Here is a 22919-nt window from a genome sequence, read left to right on the forward strand (position 1 = left end):
GTCAATTGAAAACTTTTAACCTGCTCTCCCTAGAGTTAATTCAACTTGAACCAGATGGTTCTCAGCTGGTTCATTTTAATAGTTGCTCTACTGTGGAAGAAAATATTATTCTGGCCTAGTGGCTCATGTACTGACAGAATAATTCTTTCCACTATATTCTGCAGAGAACTGAAAAAGTGCTGTCCTTTGCAGGGAAGGTAATAGCCTCTGCAACCCCCCAGGAAATCAAAGATAATCTACACGTCCACCATGTAACAGTAGAGAAATAGGTAAGTAGCCATTCTCTTCAGAGATGCACCAATCCTAAAAACACTAAAATGATAGATGGCAAGGAAGGAAATTGTAATAGGGTTATGCATCTGTGATTTTCTCTCCAACAGCCATCAAGATTATAGATAGTTCAGCAGAAACAGAGAATCCCTTTGCAGGCATTCAAAAATTAGCCCACGTGGAGAGCTTACACTAATAGTAGAAGTAGCAAGAATTCTGGCAGAAGCTAAACAGTTACTGCTACAGGCAAACTAATACGATGAGCAAATATACCTCTCAGACAAGTTGTGTCTAAGTTGTATTACATTCTTGTTTAAAAAGGCAATTTTAGTTCAGTGTTAAATGGAATATGCCAGAATTGTTGAGGACAACTGGCATATTACTCAGAACGGCAGGTGGATGTCTAGGGAGTAAGGCATGTTCAGGACAAAGTTCCAAAAATACTCATAATATTCTGTTGAGAGCAGTACTGATTGCCTACAGAAAAGCACATACTGACTCAGGTGATTCAGAGTTTGCATTTTCTAATCATAGAATCATAGAATTGGGAGAGACCACAAGGGCCATCCAATCTCCCTGTGTCTGGGTGAGTTGCTCAGCTTTGGCCAAGCCGCCGGACCCACCTCACCTCCTTTGGCTGGTTCTTGGGGTCCCACGCTGGCTGGGAAGATCATGGGCATTTGCGCAGATTGGAGGAACCCACTAGTCCGTGGTGGGGCTATCGGGCCTGCCTTGCCTCTCCTACTGACTGTCTTGCTGCACTGCGTCGGGCCTCGGTTCTGCGTTGTGTTGCAGGCAGGAGGATTGGTGTTCCTGTCGGATTTGCTCTGCTGGCCGACCATTGCCCCTGCCTTGTTCGCCGGCCATCGACCCTGCTGCTCAACCTTACTAAGCTGGGGTAACCAGCTGGTTCACTTGGTTGCTGCCGGGGTCAGTTCGATCCGGTGCGGCCTAGGAGACTGGTGGGTTGCGAGGCCGGAGTGCGGAGTGGGAGCGAAGTCAGGGAGCCTTGGGACCAGTGGCGGTTGTGGTCGGCAGAGAGGGCCGCTCTGCAGGGTTGGTCGTTTGGCCCACTGACTGTTACTGACTCCTACTAGAACTTTGGTGCTAGCTGCAGTGGGATATCACCAACAAATCTCACCAAGCTGTAGTAGCCTTGGAAGTTCTCTCCCCCTGGTCCCCCTTTTTTCTGTTGTAACATCAGAATTAACTCAGGTTATACCATATTGAGTGTTTCATAGAATCATAGAATCATAGAATAGTAGAGTTGGAAGAGACCACATGGGCCATCTAGTCCAACCCCCTGCTAAGAAGCAGGAAATCGCATTCAAAGCACCCCCGACAGATGGCCATCCAGCCTCTGCTTAAAAGCCTCCAAGGAAGGAGCCTCCACCACAGCCCGGGGGAGAGAGTTCCACTGTCGAACAGCTCTCACAGTGAGGAAGTTCTTCCTGATGTTCAGGTGGAATCTCCTTTCCTGTAGTTTGAAGCCATTGTTCCGTGTCCTAGTCTGCAGGGCAGCAGAAAACAAGCTTGCTCCCTCCTCCCTATGACTTCCCTTCACGTATTTGTACATGGCTATCATGTCTCCTCTCAGCCTTCTCTTCTGCAGGCTAAACATGCCCAGCTCTTTAAGCCGCTCCTCATAGGGCTTGTTCTCCAGACCCTTAATCATTTTAGTCGCCCTCCTCTGGACGCTTTCCAGCTTGTCAACATCTCCCTTCAACTGTGGTGCCCAGAATTGGACACAGTATTCCAGGTGTGGTCTGACCAAGGCAGAATAGAGGGGGAGCATGACTTCCCTGGATCTAGACACTATTCCCCTATTGATGCAGGACAGAATCCCGTTGGCTTTTTTAGCAGCCGCATCACATTGTTGGCTCATGTTTAACTTGTTGTCCACGAGGACTCCAAGGTCTTTTTCGCACACACTGCTGTCAAGCCAGGCGTCCCCCATTCTGTATCTTTGATTTCCATTTTTTCTGCCGAAGTGAAGTATCTTGCATTTGTCCCTGTTGAACTTCATTTTGTTAGTTTTGGCCCATCTCTCTAGTCTGTCAAGATCGTTTTGAATTCTGCTCCTGTCTTCTGGAGTGTTAGCTATCCCTCCCAGTTTTGTGTCGTCTGCAAACTTGATGATCATGCCTTCTAACCCTTCGTCTAAGTCGTTAATAAAGATGTTGAACAGAACCGGGCTCAGGACGGAGCCCTGCGGCACTCCACTTGTCACTTCTTTCCATGATGAAGACGACGCATTGGTGAGCACCCTTTGGGTTCGTTCGCTTAGCCAATTACAGATCCACCTAACCGTAGTTTTGTCTAGCCCACATTTTACTAGTTTGTTTGCCAGAAGGTCGTGGGGGACTTTGTTTGTTTACTGAGTCTACCGAGTTCCCATTTGTTGAGTACACACTTCAAATTCTGCTTTAACAATTATTATATATTGTGACACCTGGTCCCCTCGTTATCTATTAAGTTATCAACCCCAACTGGTCTTGGTTTTAGCACCTTATAAAATCTATACTGTACCATACTGAATTATGTTTTTTTCATCATAATCCCTTCTGCCTGCCTGCACTTGCACTTTGGTTAGTCCAGACCCAATACCTATGCTTCTCATCACAATGTGATGCGGCTGCTAAAAAAGCCAACGGGATTCTGGCCTGCATAAATAGGGGTATAGCGTCTAGATCCAGGGAAGTCATGCTTCCCCTCTACTCTGCCTTGGTCAGGCCACACCTGGAATACTATGTCCAATTCTGGGCACCGCAGCTGAAGGGAGATGTTGACAAGCTGGAAAGTGTCCAGAGGAGGGCGACTAAAATGATTAAGGGTCTGGAGAACAAGCCCTATGAGGAGCGGCTTAAAGAGCTGGGCATGTTTAGCCTGCAAAAGAGAAGGCTGAGAGGAGACATGATAGCCATGTACAAGGGAGCAAGCTTGTTTTCTGCTGCCCTGCAGACTAGGACACGGAACAATGGCTTCAAACTACAGGAAAGGAGATTCCACCTGAACATCAGGAAGAACTTCCTCACTGTGAGAGCTGTTCGGCAGTGGAACTCTCTCCCCCAGGCTGTGGTGGAGGCTCCTTCTTTGGAGGCTTTTAAGCAGAGGCTGGATAGCCATCTATCGGGGGTGCTTTGAATGCGATTCCCTGCTTCTTAGCGGGGGGTTGGACTAGATGGTCCATGAGGTCTTTTCCAACTCTACTATTCTATGATTCTATGAAACTTAGCAACTGCCAGGGTCATGTGGGGAAAATCATCACCAAGTAAAAACTTCACATAGAATTTCACTGGACTAGCCGGTAAATTTCTCAGTAGAGGATTAATTATGTGTGCTCGAGCTTCTTCATAAAAGCTGTGTGACAATTGAATCTTGTATATGCATTCTACAGGCTCTAATTGACAAAGGTAGTTCCCTGGATTCAAGTAGCAAGACACAGAATGGTACACATCTGGGGAACTGGAAGAGGGCCCTCAAAAACTGTTTGCTGTTGGTCTATTTTTGATGTTAAGTCACCAATCCAGATGCTGGAAGCATACAGCAACTGGGAAGCTATCTTAGCGTTAAAAACTTTAGTAGCAGAAGGTATGAACTGCCCCCTTTAGTAAAGATATAACCAAAATGGCTGAACTACTTACTTGAGCTTTAAGGGTAATAGAAGTAATATGAGTGGACAGGACAGACTGTGGTGGAAAACTGTCCTCAAGTATGCCCAATTTGATTGCTGACATATTCTGAATAATAATTATTTACTTTACTTTTATACCACCTTTTCTCCCTTAGGGATTCAAGGCACAATAGAATAAAAACAAGGCAAATAAATATTTATATGAATATAGAAATGTTTTAAAATAATAATTATTATGTCATGAGTGTAAAAGTTAAAATATAATAAAATACAATTAAATTTATGTTTAAAAATTAGAGAACTTCCCCAAATCCCCCTTCCAGTATCCCCAGTGCCTGCCCCTCATCATTCCCTAAGTGCGTGATGGTAGAGATATGTCTTTACCTACCTGAGAAATGCAAGCAGGGATGGGGACATTCTGGTCTCTCTAGGGAGAGATTCCCAGTCTGAGAGAAGCCCCTAAAAGGACCCTCTCTCTTAGTCTCCCTAAACATGCTTGAGATGGTAATGGGACAGAAAAAATCCCCCACCCCAAGATGATCTGAGTGTTTTAACAGGCTCATAGAGATACATCCATTCAAATAACTTGGGCCCAAGCCATATATTACAATGAAAGACATAGTGCTTTTATAGTTATGATATGTCCTTTTGCCAAATACATATTTCCAAATTAATATGGATTTAGATCAGGGGTCCCCAAACTAAGGCCCGGGGGCCGGATGCGGCCCTCCAAGGTCATTTACCTGGCCCCCGCCCTCAGTTTTATAATATATTATTTTATATCAGTTTTAAGAATATAATACATTGTATATACATATAATATTGATAATAATATTATGTTATACAATATAATACTAATAATAATACCATATAATAATATTAATTATATGTTATATATTATTATATAATAGTATAGTGGTATAGTTCAATATAGTAATATATAATGCTAATATTGTGCACTGCTAATAATATAATATATTATATATTATATAATATATTGCCCTGGTGGTGGCGCAGTGTGTTAAAGCACTGAGCTGCTGAACTTGCAGACCAAAAGGTCCTAGGTTCAAATCCCGGGAGCAGAATGAGCACCCGCTGTTAGCCCCAGCTCCTGCCAACCTAGCAGTTGGAAAACATGCCAACGTGAGTAGATCAATAGGTACCTCTCCGGCGGGAAGGTAGCAGTGCTCCATGCAGTCATGCCGCCCACATGACCTTGGAGGTGTCTACGGACAACACCGGCTCTTCGGCTTAGAAATGGAGATGAGCACCAATCCCCAGAGTCGGTCACGACTGGACTTAACGTCAGGGGAAAACCTTTATCTTTAACCTATGTATCTTTAACCTATGTAACCAAACCTTTGGCTTGGCCAAAGTCTGAAATGTCTTGAAGGCACAAAACAACAACAATCCTAATTAACTTGACTTTCTCATTGTTCAGTAGCAGGCCTACACTTTCCATTGAAATCATGATAGGTTTATGTTGGTAAAAATTGTTTTCATTTTTAAATATTGTATTGTTCTTTCGTTGTTGTTGTTGTGGCACTACAAATAAGACATGTGCAGTATGCATAGGAATTTGTTTGTATTTTTTTTCAAACAATAATTTGGCCCCTCAACAGTCTGAAGGATTATGGACCGGCCCTCTGCTTCAAAAGTTTGAGGACCCCTGATTTAGATTATTGAAGTCTATACTGAATGACATATGGTTTGAGACCCACAATCCAGGTCTCAAAATTGGACATATCCTGGGTTGCTATGATGTGTTTATGACTGCAGTGGCATTGGGTGTAAGTCTTGGTGTAAAATAACTTGTTTCTCTTCTGTTCTCTTGAGCTGCTTGCAGGCAGCTTTGATTTAAAGAATCAAGGCAAAGAACTCCCCTATTGCAACAGCTCCACCAGCTGCCAGTTTGTTTCTGGGCGGAATTCAAAGTTCTGGTTATGACTTTAAAACCCTAGACGGTTCAGGTCCAGATTATTTGGCTGACCACATCTTTTTTTAGGAACCTGCCTGGGCCCTGAGATCTTCAGGGGAATTCCTTTTCTCATTCCCACCTCCATTTCAAGCCCCGTTGGTTGGAACAAGAGAGCGGGCCTTTTCGGTGGCTGCCCCTCGACTCTGGAACTCCTTGACCAGGGAAGCCAGAATGTCTCCCTTCCTGCTGTCATTCCGGTGGCAGGAGGAGTAGAGATGTGTAGATATGGCTTCTATGCATGAGTCTCAATTCTTTAGAGTCATGCATAGAAGTTGTTTGGTTGCAGTTTTGAAATTAAAGCACATTTTGATGACTTGAGCCATATCTACTTATCTCTACTCCTGCCTTTAAAAACTCTGGAAAAAAGATTCAGTAACACAGTATTTAGGGCTGGCAACTTGTCACTGAGAAGGGGCATTTGGAGGAAACAGGCATCAATGCGGTAAATAGTGAGGGAGGAGAACTATAGATAATGCCTATCCTTTGTTTCGCCTCTCTATATTTTTCTTTGGTCTATGTACACATTTGACCATATTTTACTTGCAGATGGTACTTCCCAACTCCTCAGTAAAAGGGTGATTGGTAAATTTACATTTTCTACTTTTGAAAGCCCTAATTTTGAATATAATTTTAAGACATGATTGAATTTTAATGCCATTGTTCTAGTTGTATTGGCTCCACTAGGACTCAATTAGCTTAAATCTAGCTACTGCAAACCTGGAAACTACTGACCACCCTCCCCCCGGACACACACAAAGGATACATTCATTTTTTAGAATAATAATTTAGAATATCATTTGAATGAAAAATGCACCATAATCTTGAGAGTGAATTTATAAATAATTCCTCACAGGTTGGATGACACATGTTACTATAGGATACAGCCTAGATGCTGAACAAGGAATTTCTACAAAAAAAATGCAAATGCATATTCATTTCTTGAACTGCTTTAATAGTCTTTGCTTATAACCAATAAATAACCTCTCACCATTCTTCCTGAAACAATACACACAGCTTCTTCATGTTTATGATCTAGTTAGAAAGGTCCCAAATTGAAACCACTAATCTACCCAACTACAAATTATTAAGAAATTCACATCTAACTTTGCAGCTAGGTATTATAAATGCCTTCAATAAAAACTTTTCAGCATGTAGAAGGAACACTCACATGTAGCTTTCAGCCCAAGTGGCAAGGATCCAGAAATGGGAAATGTAGGTACAGAATTCATTTGTGTGTATGGCAGGAATTTACCAAAATAAAGCATTGTGAATTTGGAACAATAGTGATAGTTCTGGGTACCAAAGTTATGGAATTGTGAAATTTCTTGTTCAGTTAAAGATATAGATTGATGTACAATGCTAAATAATAAGGCATTTTCTTGGAACCAGAAGAGGCAGCCAGTTACTTGAGCGAGACATTCCACAACAGAGAAAACGTTTTATAGAGCCACCTCTTGCTTCAGAAGGTGGTGGAACTCAGCCAAGGCTCTCTGCATGCTTAGGCGATCCCTTGTAGGCCGAGGATGATGGTCCTCCCATCCTGGTGTCTTGGGGGTGTGTCTGTAGGTAGCTGAAGAGACCTATTCTTGATCTGCATGTTCTCCCGCAGTGAGGACATTGGTTTCCAGGTGGAAGGTGGTCCCAGTCAGGGTTGGCTTGACACACTTTCCTCTTTGCATGCTTCTACCTTCAGCCCTCAATTCGTGCCTCTTCGAACTCCGCAGCACTTCTGGTCACAGCTGACCTCCAGTTGGCGTGCTCAAGGGCCAGGGCTTCCCAGTTCTCAGTGTCTATGCCACAGTTTTTAAGGTTGGCTTTAAGCCCATTTCTAAATTTCTTTTCCTGTCCACCAACTTTCCATTTTCCGTTCTTGAGTTGGGAGTATAGTAACTGCTTTGGGAGATGGTGATTGGGCATTCAAACAACGTGGCTAGTCCAGCGGAGTTGATGGCGTAGGAGCATCGCTTCAATGCTGGTGGTCTTGGCTTCTTCCAACACACTGACATTTGTCCGCCTGTCTTCTTGTGAGGACCAAGAATTGGAATAGTTTCTCATGCAGATGAAATTAAGGCAGTGGAAAAATCAATGTGAAATGCACCTTTGAATACAAATGAATAAAATGGCCCAGCTGATGTCTCTTTCATTATCACATTTGCTCATGATACATTCCATCCCATTTCAACATTATTCTATATTTTTTTAAAATAAAAAGACACAACCTGAAAACATTTGTCTTCACATATGAGGCAATTATTTCCAGCTATTAGGGTCCAATTTGGAACATTTTAGGAAGAATGAATATAAAAGCATGCTGAAGCAATTCATTTTAAAAGATGGAGTCAGATTAGTCTATATCAGCATGGAAAGATAGCAAAGGGATTCTGCAGCATTTTGAAACAAAATGAAAGAATTTTCTAGCATAAACTTTCATTGATTTTATTTTGCATATGATTGAGTGGATTGGTGTCCACCAAAACATATTCTAGAAATTTTGTTCTCTTAGGGCTTAGTGTTTAGCTCAGTATAAGTGTGTCATGCAGCACCTTCAGATAAGTCACATTCATGCCAAATCCAGCACCACTGTTCACATGGCTAACCACTTCACTAGGGTGGCACACATCTTACCTCCTCCATGTCTGTTCCATTGCCGGAATAGAAGAGCGCACTCACACAATCCTGAAGGATGGAAGATGGCCACCCTCCTCCATGCTGGATGCATTTTGACATCAACAAAGGAACCCATGATGTCTAGGACTTCTCATGGAGCTGGGAGTAGTGGGGACACAGCATGATTTATTCCCTTTCCTTGCACTCATGATTGCAGGGAAAGGGTGATGTTATGTTATCTCATTTGGATAGTGAATTTGATTGAATCAGACCAATCCAGCTGATCAGGTTGCCCCAAAGCTACACGATATTCTGGAATTTCCTGTGAACTCTAGAGTATCCACCAGCCTTGCTTGAAATAGGGTAAAGCCATTTGAACTCTGGTATACTCTCCAGAAGTAGCTTGCATTATGAAGACTTCCAGTCCTCCTTCTAAAATATGTCTGAGTTTTTTTTAGCTAGTGTAAACAAGGTCTCAACAGTCCTGGAGGATTTTTTCATATCTTTTGAGTATTGACAAGATGATGCTGTGAATCTGAGAAATTTATTCCAGCACTGCTGATATAGGCATCACCCTACCACTGCTTGGTTATGGTTGGTTTCAGCATGTCATTATATTTATTTTTGCTTTAAAATGATTTTCCAAGCTCACTTATATGCCTCTGGTTAGCCACTGTGGGAAACAGGATGATGAAATAGAAAAGTCTGATCCAACAAGGCTTAGGTTATGCTTGCCAAGCATCATTAGTTACTGGTGTATTCGTTTCTTCACACTTACTGCTATGAGCATAGACAGCCTTAATTCTCCCCACTGTGTTCTACCTCTTATTCACAGGCAACCATTGTACAGCTCAAAATGTCACTGCCTAAGCTAAAGTTCCACGCTAGAATCCAAATTTAATGCACGTTAGCAGGCAATTGCCAAGTACTGGAACATGTGACATAATAAAAATGAAACTTATTTGAACATGGGAAAGAAACAGATTTTGCATTACCCCAAGACCGCTTGCAACTAGGATTTCCTGGTACAACTTCCAGAGTTGATTAGCACCTTTCTTGAGTACAATTTCAGCCTCATTCAGTCACAGAATATTGGAGATTAGTTCTCTAAGGCCAGTAAAGAAAAATATATAATTTGCCATGTTGGCATCTTTTCAGTGCCTAGGAACTAGTTCTATTCGCCCTTTTCAGTTTTATCTTTCTCAATACAGTTCTCTAACTACAAGTGGTAGTTTTCTATTTTCCTTCTTCTGTAAACAAATCATGTTTCCTTACTCTGTGCTATACATCATATTATTTCATTTCACCAGTTTCTTTACTATGTGGGAAGAAAAGAGATGTAGCCATTATCCTTTTGTTCATATTACTGCTCTGTCATTTTAAGCAGATATTTGTGCCTTCTTTTTTTTTTACAATAATTTTACATTCAGCCACTGAAATACTGATACACTTCTTTCCTGTTAGTGATGCAAAAGAGATTTAGAGATGTCTTGAGATTTTGTAATACACTGTCTCATGTTGAGAGCTTGTTTTGTTTAAAACCAGTAAAAATTGGGTTGGACCCATTCTTGGCAGGCAGGTTGATTACGAAAGCCTTTCAGAAATTCCATGCAAAGATTTCCGTTTATTCTTACTTCTTTTAATTTCCAGATGCACTTTATAGAAGGATTAATCAGCATTATGCAGTTGTTTTTGAATTGAAAATACAACCTTGTACAAGTATCATATGGATTTCTGGCATCTTTAAACTCTAAATGAGGGTAACGATTTTTGGAAAGATGTTAGGTAAACACTCTCCAGCCTTATCTACCAAATGAAAATATTGGCTGGTTAAAGGTGGGTCATAATAAAATACTTGGATTGGGATTGTATTTGACTCCTCAAGAATGAGAAGATTCCAAGGCTAGGGAGATGGATTAAGGCTTTATATATGATACTAGCTGTGCCCGGCCACGCGTTGCTGTGGCGAAGTATGGTGGTATGGGAAATAAAGTATTGAGGAATTGGTGGTAGTTAAGGTCAAGGGTAAAGGTTTTCCCCAGACATTAAGTCCAGTCGTGTCTTACTCTGGAGGTTGGTACTCATCTCCATTTCTAAGCCGAAGAGCCGGCGTTGTCCGTAGACTCCTCCAAGGTCATGTGGGATGACTGCATGGAGCAGTGTTACCTTCCCACCGGAGCAGTGCCTATTGATGCACTCACATTTGCATGTTTTCGAACTTCTGGGTTGGCAGAAGCTGGGGCTAACAGTGGGGGCTCTCTCCGCTCCCCCAATTTAAACCTGTGGCCTTTCGGTCCAGAAGTTCAGCAGCTCAGCGCTTTAACACGCTGCGCCATCATGGGATATTATTTCCTAAAGGTTGTGAATATACAATATTTCTGATTGGTTTTTTTTGTCTGTTGGAGGCAAGTATGAATGCTGCAATTAGGAAAAATGATTAGGATGGAATGGCCTTGCAGCTTTAAAGCATGGCTGTTTCCTCCCTGAGTGAATTTTTTGTTGGGAGGTGTTAGCTGGCCCTGATTGTTTCCTGTCTGGAATTCCCTTGTTTTCAGAGTGGTGTTGTTTGCGATATTTTATGTGCTTCTACTGTCTGTGGCCCTGAGAAAACAGGATTTGCCAGACTTTGATGATGGGAATACTTTGTTGGGAGGTGTTAGCTGGCCCTGATTGTTTCCTGTGTGGAATTCCCCTGTTTATTTACTGTCCTGGTTTTAGAGATTATATTGTTCTGCATTATTCTATCCCAGTAATTATTTCATATTAAAGAAGAATCTCACTTATCCAACATTCGCTTATACAATGTTCTGGATTATCCAACGCAGTCTGCCTTTTCATAATCAATGTTTTTGTAGTCAGTGTTTTAAATTCATTGTGATATTCTAGTGGTAAATTTGTAAATACAGTACAGTAGAGTCTCACTTATCCAACATAAATGGGCCGGCAGAACGTTGGATAAGCGAATATGTTGGATAATGAGGAATTAAGAATAACCCTATTAAACATCAAATTAAGTTATGATTTTACAAATTAAGCACCAAAACATCATGTTAGACAACAAATTTGTCAGAAAAAGTAGTTCAGTACATAGTAATGCTATATAGTAATTACTGTATTTATGAATTTAGCACCAAAATATCACGATATATTGAAAGCATTGACTACAAAAATGCGTTGGATAATCCAGAATGTTGGATAAGCGAGTGTTGGATAAGTGAGACTCTACTGTAAATACTACATAGCATTACTGCACATGGAACTACTTTTTCTGTCAAATTTGTTGTATAATATGATGTTTTGGTGCTTAATTTGTATAACGATTACCTAATTTGATGTTTAATTGGCTTTTCCTGAATCCCTTATTATTATCCAACATATTCACTTATCCTGCCGGCCTGTTTACGTTGGATAAGTGAGACTCTACTGTATATTGATAATCTTATATTATCTGCTCAGAACTGGATTATATGAGGCTCCTTCTTCACAGCTGTATAAAATGCACACTGAAGTGGATTATATGGTAGTGTGGAGTCAAGATAATCCAGTGCAAAGCAAATAATATAAGATTATAAATGGGTTATATAGCTGTGTTGAAGGGCCTTGAGTCTACACTGCCATATAATCCAGTGCAAATTAGATAATCTGTGGAAGAAATCTAAGTAAGGCCTAAATCTGCCTGTCCCCTAACTGAAACCTGGCTGTCCCTTGGTTGCTAGGCAACCAAGTGGGCAGAGATTAGCCCTCTAAACTGGCAGCAATTAGATAAAAAAAATTATTGCTCTCCCTCTAATTAGGACTTTATTTTTCTTTTCTTTTTGTTGTATCAACCTTGAGGCGTGGATGATGGGTTGTGTTGTCAAATTTTGAGGTTGGGGGGCCTGTAGTTTTGTTGTTTTGTGAATTGCCGTGATGCCATCACTCTTTTATATATATAGATTCTCAAAAACATAGGCATGCAACCCATTTTATCATAAAAATATACAAGGTAATCCTGACGCACCTTTGAGACTGAGAAAAGGACATTTTGAGCATAATGTTTTAATGGTTTTTAACTGTGAATTTTAAAATACTGTTTATATTTAGTTCTTTTTTAATGTTTGCATATTTGTATATTTTAATTGCATGCTAATGCTTTTATGTTAAGCTGCTTTGAGTCTTCTTCGGGAGAGAAGTAGGGCATGAATAATAATAATAATAATAATAATCATCATCATCATCATCATCACACAGTCCTAGACACTTGGGAAGTGTTCGACTTGTGATTTTGTGATACGAAATCCAGCATATCAATCTTGTTTGCTGTGTCATAATAAAATAATAATAATAATAATAATAATAATAATAATAATAATAATAATAATAATAATAGTTTCGTAGACTTCATATGTATCATAAAAAGTGGAATAGAATTCACAAAAGCATATGCTAGAAATATCTTTTTCTCAATCTTAAAGGTGCAACAGGATCCCTTCATATATTTCTATTTGTGGTGCTCCTCAAAGAAAAAGAGAACTAGTTTTTTAATTCAGGTGGGGCAATTATGATTCAACTGATGGTGATGTCATTAGTGCCTGCTGGGACAAGCAATGTTTTGTTTATACTATTGATTTAGGTTGATTTTTATACTTCTATCCTTCCTGCTTCCAAGATTGCTTTTCATATTAATATTTATATATTAACTATACTGAAGCTTGTTCTTCAAGGTGATACTATAATATTTTCTGCAGAAAAAAATGCCATAATTGTTTAAGTATTCTCTAAAAAAAATCACATGTTGTTTGCTCATAAAACATGGGAAGAAAATGCAGTTTCTGTGCAAAGCAAAGTGAAATGTTTGCAGAGTAAGTCCCAAATTGCAAATAATCTTCAAAATACTTTCTTTTTGATAGAATGGAAGAAATTACTAAGAAACTGTTTATGAAATATAAATAAAATGAAACAACTAATATTGCTTATATTCTTAGTAGATAAGTTAGATTCAAATATATCTCTCTATATCAGAGTATGAAAAACTCTCAGTTTCAAGGTTGTGTTTTCTGAATCCCACTTGCATTTTCTTCTCACCCTTGTTTGTTAGACTTGTGGTTGTTGTTTTTTCACATGCATATTTTAAGCACAATTTGCCTAATATTCAAAGCGTTTTGACAAAAGCGTGTTGATACATATTTTAATTGCATACACATTTTAAATTATGTGTTTTGTTTTATGAATAGCTTTCCCCCCTAAAATTCATTGGATGTCTCACAAATATGTGTTTTCCTACAAATCTGGGATGGAGCAAATGTACTCCTTCCTTGAAATCTCTGAAATGCAACTAAATTGCTTCCATCCTTCATTTGCAATGAGCAAAATCATCCCCCTCTGTTTCTACTAGAACTTGTGGCTCTGGCTTCATAGATCATCATCATCATCATCATCATCATCATCATCATCATCATCATCATCATTTAATAACTTATTAATCGCCCTCCATCCACGATGCTCTAGGCGATTTACAAGATAAAATTGTAAAGGATAAAAATACATACATAAAAATATTAATAAAATTAACATAGATTAAAAGCTCTAGTAAAGAGCCAGGTCTTGAGTGCGAGGGTAAAAGGCCCTAACTCACGCATGGCTCTCATATAGGGCGGCAAGGCATTCCATAAGGCAGGGGCAGAAATAGAAAAAGCTCTGCGCCTGGTCCTTTCCAAGTGCACTTCTCTAGGACCTGGTACATAAAGTAAGTCTCGTTGGGATGGTCATTGCGACCTCCGATGATGGGAGAGACGGTCCCTAAAGTACGATGGGCCCTGGCCGTAAAGAGTTTTGAAGGTCAGAACTAGCATCTTATATAGACCACAGTAATCAGTTGGAAGCCAATGCAGATGCTGCAGCACTGGTGTTATGTGGCATTTCATGGGTGTTCTTGTGAGTAGCCTGGCTGCCGTATTCTGAACAATACGGAGCTTTCGGGTCGTGGACATTGGAAGGCCAACATACAGGGCGTTGCAATAGTCCAGCCTAGACGTGACCGTGGCATGGATGACTGTTGCCAGCGCCTCATCAGATAGATAGGGTGCCAGTTGCCTCGCTTGTCGTAGGTGGAAAAAGGCCTGTTTGCTGGCAGCAGCAACCTGAGCTTCCATTGTCAGCTGCGAATCCAAAACAACACCCAGGCTCTTAACGGTAGGCGAAGGAGATAGGGCAGCACCATCGAAGGTGGGTAGCAAATGGGTCAGACCGGTCGAGCGGCCATGCCAGAGAATCTCGGTCTTCGCCGGGTTCACCTTCAGTCTACTAGCACGTAGCCAGTTCGACAGAGCCTCCAGACATAAGGTGAAATTGTCTGGTATTGACGTTGCTCCAGGCTCCAGGCGCAGAAGGAGTTGGGTGTCGTCCGCATATTGGTAGCAGTCTAGGCCGAAACTCCAAACCAAACTAGCAAGGGGTCTAATGTAGATGTTGAAGAGAAGAGGGGAGAGAATTGCACCTTGGGGTACCCCACATAGGAGGGGAGATCTGTCAGAGACTTGATCCATATACTCCACGCATTGGCTCTGGTTTCGCAGAAATGAGTTGAACCAATTGAGGGCCTGACCGCGAACTCTGGACATGGTGAGATGGTGAATCAGTAGATCGTAGTCAACGGTGTCAAACGCTGCGGTAAGGTCGAGAAGTACCAGTAGCGCTGATCCGCCACTATCAGACTGGCGACGAAGTTCATCTGTAATGGCAACCAGGACTGTCTCCGTCCCATGGCCAGGGCGGAAGCCTGACTGGAAAGGGTCCAGGCCGGCTGTATCCTCCAGAAATTGTTACAATTGTCCCAGTACAGCCCGCTCTATCATCTTACCCAAGAATGGGAGGTTGGAGACAGGACGATAGTTGGCAAGGGTCATGGGATCCAAGCTAGGCTTCTTTAGCAAGGGACGAACCCTTGCCTCTTTTAGGTTGTCCGGGAAGACCCCCTGTTCAAGAGAGCCATTGATTATATTACTCAGCGGATCGAGTAGATCTTCCAGGCAGCTCTTCACCAGCCAGGAGGGACACGGATCAAGGGAACAGGTGGTTGGTTTTGCAACAGCCAGGATTCTAGCGACATCTTCCCTGTCAAGCAGAGTAAATCGGTCAAAGATAGGCCCACTAAGCGGCCACAAAGTCTCAAGCTCACTCAAGGTATCAACTGTAGGGGGCAGTTCCTGCCGAAGCACGGTGATTTTATCAGTGAAAAACTTCTGGAATGCCTCTGCTGTAAGAGCCATGGTTGCTGGGTTTTGGACTAAGGGAGCCGGACTGGTCAAAGCACGAACGATTTTGAATACTTGAGCTGGGCACGATCTAGCAGAGGCTATTAAAGACGAATTGTAAGATTTTTTTAGCATCCTTGATGGCTGATTCGTAGGACCTACGAAAAGCCTTGAAAGCGGACAGTGACACCTCGTCAGGTTTCCGTCGCCACCGATGTTCCAGCCGCTTTCGTGCTTGCTTCATCGTCTGCAGCTCATTAGTGTACCGGGGGAGCGATTCCGGTGAGGACGAAGGAGGCATCTGGGGGCAATCTCATCCAAGGCAGCCAGCAAACTGACATTCCAGGTGCTGACTAGCTCATTGAGAGTGACGCACATAGTTCCCAGGCCCTTAAGGGCATTCAAGAACCTAGCAGGTTCCATGAGTCTCCTGGGCCGAGCAAAGATTGGTGTAGCAGGATGGGGAGGAGGAGATGGAATCTCAATCCGGGCCTTCAGGACAGCGTGATCAGACCAGGGAACATCAATTACCACGGATAGAGATGTTCGTACTCCGATATTAAAAATCAGGTCCAGAGTGTGGCCGGCCCGATGAGTAGGGCGAGTCTTTATAGTGAGAGCCCCAGAGCTTCAAAGGTTGGTACTAGGTCCTTAGTCACAGATGAAGATGGCAGTGCTTCGACATGTACATTAAAGTCACCCAGAACAATAAGTCTGGGGAACTTCAGGACCCAGTCCACCACAAGATCTAATAAATTCAGCAGACTCTCTCCTGGAGACCCAGGCGTGCAGTAAACTACAAGAATGGCTAGGGATTCCCTGCTAGCCAGGACCACACCAACACACTCAATACCGGCTATCTTTGGAGTTGGAATAGCTTTGATGTTAAAATAATCACGGGAGAGTATTGCTACCCCTCCACCCTGACCCCCACTCTGTGGCTGTTGAAATATCTGGAAGCCTGGAGGTGTCAGTTCATGTGAGGGAATGTTATCACCCTCACGGATCCAGGTCTCTGTGATACAAACCAGGTCCGCTGCTTGATCGAGAATAAAGTCAGAGAGGGTAGCAGTTTTGTTGACAATAGACCTAGCATTGAATAGTAGCAGGGACAGGAGGGGCGTTGGTAGCACCTTCTCGGCCGTATGCCTAGGGATGGAATGCAAGTTGGAAAGAGAACGAGTTTCCAATCGACTCGACCTCACTCTGGCACTTGACCTAGGACCACTGTTATCACACTTGGGAATATCACGTAGGACAGATGAAGGCCGAATCTGTCGCTGACTTTGTCTCTTTTTAGAGACCAGCATGCTATCATTCTCATATATCCCTCTCCCGATGATTACTGGGATCGTCCTCCCAGTTCTGGGTTTGTCTGTAGTGTCAGTTAAGTACCCGATGTTCGAACCACCTCCAGAAAAGGGAATGACGCAAAGCCCGAGGGGGTATGATTTTGAGCACCAACCTGTGGGCACAGCGGAGTTGGAGTAAATGCAAAGTCTCCTAAACATCGTTTAGGACGTGCAGGTGTTCCGTTGCACCGAGGGAATGAGCCCCCAACCGCTGGGTTTTTGGAATGACCCTCTTCTGTGGCCCTATCTTCCCTGTTTGTATTAGTAGTGGCCCTAACTGGAGAGATATTCATCCTTTGTGTTGAAAGTGACTTCGGCATTCTTGTCCTGGCCCTAAAACCAGCCCCCCCAAAAGTTCTAGTTTTGTAGCCTTTCTGCTGGGCTCTGTGTTTCGATGAACTAGGGCTTGTGGCTCTAACCAACACATGTTCAGAACGTTGACTTCTGGGCAGTTCTCTGTTCTGTATGTCGGCGGAAATGTTCTCAACCCTCGCGAAAGCCCCTCTGGGTGCGATCTTACTCACTGGGGCATCCTGAGTTAGAGCTTCTTCAGTATTTTTCTCAGCATCGGCCCCCTCAGAGTTTCTTCGGCTGGAGACATCTCCTCCAGAGGAGCTCCCACTGGAAACTACCACTTCATGTGGATTCCCCTCAAGAGCAGTTACTTTGGAGATGTCCTCACCGGAAATGGGGCCTTTCCCTAGATGTTGCTTCCGTCTCTTTCTCGTATGGCGTTTACACATGTGCTGTTTCTCTTTGGGACTTAGCCATAGGGAGGTCAATTCCCTTTTAACAATCCCTGCACCAGGTGCCGTTTTCAAGGCCTTGATCTAAGCTTGTCTTTCAGACAAGGAAAGACAACGACGTCTGCAGCGATCTTCCGGCTTTTGGGCCTCGGTGATCGTCCTTGGATTCTTTTGCAGGATTGCAGAAATGTCCAATGGCTCTGCTTCCATCCACTGAAGTGGATCTGCCCCCATGGCCCCCATGGCCTTCCTAGATTTTTGGTTTGACCAGGGACAGGTGTCATCAGGATTTGCCCCAAAAGGGCAATATCCCCCAAATAAGCATTCCAAGACTGTCGCCTCCTGGAGAACTCCCCCCGAGGGTATCAGGGCCATGATGGTGGACTCAGAGGCTGCGATGGTCTTGGCGAGGAACTTACCCCAAGGAACACCTCGGCTGTCTCCGGTGATGGGGAGCACAACGGGTAGAACACTGGGGGAAGGAAAAGACTTAATTATATGAATTGTAAAGATTTTTCTTTTCTTTGTAACAAATTAATAGTAATGTAATAAAAATATTCCAAAAAAAAAAGGAACACCTCGGCTGGACTATCATTTGGTAAGTAGTTATCTGCCTGCAATATGTCCATGGAGGCTCTTTTTGGTGATTTTGAGTCACTTAATCGATTTAGTAACACTCCAAGGCGGCCTAAACTTTCAGTAAGGCACTTGTACTCTAAGAACAAAAGGTCCAACAAGTCCCAGTTTAGTTGGTTGGATCCCATCTCAAAAATAAAATCAGAAGTTTTTAAAGTCTTCCCTCCCTCCTTATGTCCACTCACCAATGCTGGGGGACAGGGAGGGGGCAGTAGGCCTACAGCAGAAGACAAATGAGGGAGGGGCCGCAAAACAGTCTCCTCCTGAGTAGGCAGGCAGGGTGGTAAGCAGGAGGGCGGGCAGGCAAGGTAGATATGCCCCTGAACAATATCACACTGAAAAGATTTCTTATGCAGGATTCCAAGTTGTGTATTTGAGTATGTTGGATGATATGGGTTCATATGGCCCAATATCTCTTCCTTTTATGTACAAGAGGTGACCAAATAAAAAGGAGAGATCTCTTATACCTTTTGAGATTTGTATATTCAAAAATGGAAATTTCAGATCTGAAAGATAAACTACATCTACCAAATCTTCTAGTCTTCAGTAATGTACTACATACCAGTGTTCTATTCCCTATTGTACCTAGATTTTAAAAATATTATATTAGTCTGTAGATCCAGATGAGGAAATGATTTATTTAAAAAATAGCTGCTCTCACTTCAATTCCTTTTTTAAAAATAACTAAGAAAAAACTTCACAAATTTAGTATCCTCTATAGAGTATAAGAAGGAAACTGTTAATTTCCTGCTGTAAAAGAAATTATATACATAAATGGTAAGAGTATTTGTGGGGAGTGGTGGTAATAGCTCATTACTTTCTTATATAGATTTCACAGCTGCCTAATGTTTAAAATAATTTTGTTCCCCAGTGCCCCAAATAACCTGCTAATATACATCAGAAATAAGTATCTAATAATGTACTAGACATAAGAAGCCTTGTGTTTTGTGCAAGAAAGAGTCCCATTGCATATCTAAAGTTAATATGAAATTACCATTTCATACTGAGAAAAGGGCTGCCACAGATTGAATGCTTATTATGAACCCCACAGTCTTGCTGTGGAAAACATTCACTTTATTTAGAAAAGTTGAGTCATCATGCATAGTTTGCATTTCCATTAAAAAAGCATTTAATTCCAGCTGAGTAAAAGTTCCACAGCTGAAGTCTTTAACGAATTATAATTACTTCATATGCAAAACCTTGGATGCTGAAGGGTCTTTCATAACTGATGAATGCCAAGATACATGAGATAATCTAGATGCATTGCCTAATAACTTTGATGAAGGACTTAACAAAGACCCTGTTTATAGCCAGAGGTTTCACTGTACTATAACAACAACAACAACAACAACAACAACAACAACAACAACAACAACTTTTTTCTTATAAGTCGCCTTCTTCTCCCCAAAGGGACTCAGGACGGTTTACATGGGGACCAAACAAAGAATACACGGTACAAAATTAAATACATTACAAAATCAGCATAACTAAAAAACAACTGATACCAAAGCAATAAAAATCATAAAATATATCAAGATAAGTTGTCTCCACATGATCCTCATATAAACACATATTCCTGGTCATCAGGCTTGCACTCTTGGTCTTGATATCAGAGTAGATGACATGAATGTGGTTGGCTGGAATCAAGGGCAAAGAGTTTGTCTGAAAGGGGTGAACAAAAGGGTAAACTCAAGACATTTTGATGCCTGAAATGAAGCAATAAATAACTTTTCCACTATGTAGGTTCAGATACATAGTCCCAATTCAAGGTGCAGATTATCACCTATAAATCCCTAAACCGGCCTATCTTCACGACCACATCTTCCCCTATGAACATGCACAATCTTTAAGATCTTTTGATGAGGCCCTTCTCTTGCTCCCACCCCCATCACAGGTACGGCTGGTGGGGACAAGAGAGAGAGGGCCTTTTTGGTGGTGGCCCCTGGCTCTGGAACTCCCTCCCCAAGGAGATTAGGTTAGCACCCACTCTGTCCATCTTCCGTAAAGAACTAAAAACTTGGATGTTCTGCTGTGCATTTGACTAGACAATCTCCTAAATAACCTGGCTGCAATAAGGACATAAAATATTTTCCTTGCACTTTACTATTGTCCTCTACCCAAAGATATTATTCCTCAGTTTACATTGATTACCCCTACTTTATCAATTAGTCCTATTTTCAAAAGTGAGTTGCACCACCCTGCCCATCCATGCCTAGAAATGGATATTATTTCAGGTCCATTGGTTGTTGGTTCAAGACTGTATTTATTTTGTCACAACTGCTATGCTGTTATAATTGTTATTCTGCTTTATGATATTGTGTATGTATTTTAATGTGTTTATATTTTATGGTGTTGACCAAGCTCATCACCATCACTGCTCTGAGTCCCATTAAAGTTGTTGTTGTTGTTGTTGTTGTTGTTGTTGTTGTTGTTGTCATTATTATTCATAGTACTCAAAGACAGTCAAGTGCATTTCCATCCCTGGAAATAAAACTATAAAAATCTGTTATTTAATTTTAAAGAAGCCTATTTATTGCCTTCCCATGTGAAACCATAGGGGGCACTTATTTCTCTAATGGAAGGGCTGACCCCATGTAACCTTTGTAAGAATAGGAGCTACATGCATGCAGAAGTGAAGGAACTAGAGTAATGCAGTGAATTTTGAGATTTTCTTCCTAGGACAGCAATAAAAATATTCTAAGAATCATTATTTAATATCTTCATTATATGTTCCTTTGATTCTACTGGTTCTATTGTTTTGAAAGTAATTTATATTCATAAGTTAAAACATTGTTACTAATGTAATCGTTCGACTGCCGCTTTGGTAGTGATACAGTCTAGGAAAAACTAGATTATATGATTCCTTGTGTAAACTCAAAGGCCATAATCCTGTTATGGCATGCATACATTCTCTTACACATATGCTTGTACTTGGGGAGAGGCACTGCACAATAGTCATATTTGGTTCATGATTATGTATACAAAGTTCCACAAATTTAACTATTTAATTCTTTGATTATGTATAACTATTAATTATTGGGTCGTACAGTGTCAGATTATTTATTCTCACATGTAACAAATAATAATGTAAATACTTTTCTATTTGCATCAAAAGTCTTCAAAAATGATGAATTTTAAAAATAGATTTCACATGGGGGGAAAAGTCTTCAGCAGTGGGATGAGAAAGGTCTCTTGGTCTGCCCTCATATGACATGGGGAGGATGCTACGGGAGCCAGTCATGGATCTAGAAGGCCTTGCCAACCCCATATGCCACAGTTGAGATTGGGAGGGGGAAGACAAAAACGGGTTCAGAGACTGTAGTCTTCGATGAACCCTTTCTTTCTCTCCTGCACCCACTCATTGCACAAGATCAGAAAGAGAGTTTATTTGAAGGCTGGTCAGAAAAAAACTGGAAAAGCGTCTCAAACAAGATTGCCCTCATTTGGGTTTTCAAACAGTTGAAAAGCTCTCATTTCCCACCACTTCAAATGTTCTTTCTGTTCCTGATTCATCCTTCAAAGTAGGATGTTATTCACCAAGATCGAAGGAATTGCCTTTGTGCATTCCCCCAGTGGGATAATAAGCAAATGCATTGGTAAATACCCAGTTGATTGCACAATGTCAATATTCAGCAGAAGAGGAAATGCTAGAGCATTTTCCTGAGTCATGAAAGAACCCCACTATTTCTGTATAAAAGCTCTCTGGTTTCTTCTGAAAGAGAATACATATTTCAAACTAAAATGGTACTGTCTCTGTATTAACATAGGAAGGGGGGGGGGCAATGTTGCATGCATGATACAACGATTCATATAACAGGCTACTCATAATTTAACTGATTTCTGCTTTTTCTATTGCTGCTGTTTTTACACACATCTTGCTATTTTATATGGATATGTTTGTCATTAAATTTTTGTTTCTCAGTAAAAGAAAAATATAGGAGATACAGTCCAAAAGACCATTGCATGTCTTTTGGTAAGGGAGGAAGATGCTAAGTTGTTTCCTTGAAAACTGAAGGCTGGAAAAGAAATAGTTGGTACTTAGACATGAGAGGACTCCCATGGACGATTTATGGTCCTGCAATGATTTGTAAAATCTCATTTCAGTAGAATAAAGAATTCAACCATATACAAGTAATTCCATTCTATTCATAGAAAAACCCTGATTGGCTTAAACTGGTATAGTTCCCTGAACAGTAAAGTAATTCAAAGTCAGGGAGTAAGGGAGAATAAGATAAATGAGTAAAGAAAACAAGCAATGGGAGTTAAAGCTGTACGCACAACTCAGATCATTTCCATCTTTGCTGTTTGAAGTAGTTTTACCTGCTGAAGCCAAAAATTGGCTTTCTGCAGGGGATGACTGAGTTACATTCCCTATTTCCAAATAGTGAAAATGATCGCCCAAAAGTAATGAAAGATCACCTCAACTGACAGCAGTGATGGACAGAGAAGGATGAGAACCAAGGC

At 41.5% G+C, this 22919-nt stretch overlaps 1 long non-coding RNA gene across 1 annotated transcript in view; it reads left to right on the plus strand.

Annotated features, from left to right (window-relative positions):
* LOC134296716 (uncharacterized) overlaps window positions 1–22919 on the plus strand; it is a 248548-nt gene that overhangs the window by 219584 nt on the left and 6045 nt on the right. Inside the window, exon 4 of the long non-coding RNA XR_010003552.1 lies at window positions 165–269. This is a non-coding gene — a long non-coding RNA (uncharacterized LOC134296716). The remainder of the gene's footprint in view (window positions 1–164; window positions 270–22919) is intronic.

Source organism: Anolis carolinensis, chromosome 2 (assembly GCF_035594765.1).
Source record: "Anolis carolinensis isolate JA03-04 chromosome 2, rAnoCar3.1.pri, whole genome shotgun sequence".
NCBI lineage: Eukaryota > Metazoa > Chordata > Lepidosauria > Squamata > Dactyloidae > Anolis > Anolis carolinensis.